Raw genomic sequence first — 1,231 nt, forward strand, 5'->3', positions numbered from 1 at the left:
ACGCCACCGTCCTCAGGTTATAACTCGTGCCATATGGCTCATCTAGCTGCAACAGTCGCCCGTCTTACTCCTCGCATCTGGAAACGGCACATCCCTTCCCAAGACTTAAAATCTCACTGTGCGTCAACAGCTGTCACAAACTGTACTACACACTCTAGCTCTGCGAGACATTGCCGGCTAGATTTTAAAATTAACCCTTAACGTTAATAATATGGTGATAACTGACTGAACATCGCAACTTCTCTCCTTTTCGAGCAAGAGACAAGGCTGACAATATTTTCCATCTGCAGGATCCTGACCCGTTACCACGGCCCAGTTATTATCACTGTTATCATCATCATTACTGTCATTATTAGCGTATCCGGTCAAAAGTCCACTTATTCAAGAAATGCATCACAGAGGGATGCTTCCCTTGTGGTACAAATTTATTACGTTCGCAAACCAGGCGATTCCTGTTGTGTGTTGAGGGCTAAAGAGTTGTTATACCTGTACTAATACTTCTACAATGGAAAGCAAAACATACCAAAGCAAACCAAACAGACAATCATACATCTTCAGAAAATAAAACTGAAAGTACATGTGTGTATTCCTCTTCGTCTACATCTCTATGTTCTCCACGAGGCACTGCACCGTGTGTGGCGGAGAAAACTTTGTACGAACGTTAGCGATTTTGTTTCCTATTCCATTTTCGTACTGGGTGAAGGAAAGTTAAATTGAAACTTCCTGGCAGATCAAAACTGTGTGCTGGGCCGAGACTCGAACTCGGGACCTTTGCCTTTCGCGGGCAAGTGCTCTACCAACTGAGCTACCCAAGCACGACTCACGCACCGTCCTCACAGCCTTACTTCTGCCAGTACCTCGTCTCCAAGGTAAAGGTCCCGAGTTCGAGTATCGGCCCGGCACACAGTTTTGATCTGCCAGGAAGTTTCATATCAGCGCACACTCCGCTGTAGAGTGAAAATTTCTATCTAGAAAGTTAAATTATCTATATGGCTCTGCTAAGCGGTCTAATCCCTCCCATTCTCATGACTGCTACGCGAGGTACAAGATGGTGGCAACAGGAGGGCCAGGCAGAATTCCTGGAGTAGCGGATCTCTAAATTTACCCAAGAGTGTTACTCGAGAACAATACCCCTTTTAGTCAAAGATTACCGATCTCAGCTGAGAGTAAAAGTAAATTTGCCTCTGACTGCAATTCAATGATCTTCAGTTTTTTGTTGTAACATGTTCTA

The 1,231-nt window shown here is 44.6% G+C and overlaps 1 non-coding gene across 1 annotated transcript; it reads right to left on the reverse strand.

Moving 5' to 3' along the window:
* Positions 1–741: 741 nt before the first annotated feature.
* Positions 742–816, reverse strand: Trnas-cga. The gene has a single exon. It is a non-coding gene; the product is annotated as a tRNA-Ser (tRNA).
* Positions 817–1,231: the final 415 nt, after the last annotated feature.

The sequence above is a fragment of the Schistocerca americana genome, chromosome 8 (genome assembly GCF_021461395.2).
Source record: "Schistocerca americana isolate TAMUIC-IGC-003095 chromosome 8, iqSchAmer2.1, whole genome shotgun sequence".
Taxonomy (NCBI): domain Eukaryota; kingdom Metazoa; phylum Arthropoda; class Insecta; order Orthoptera; family Acrididae; genus Schistocerca; species Schistocerca americana.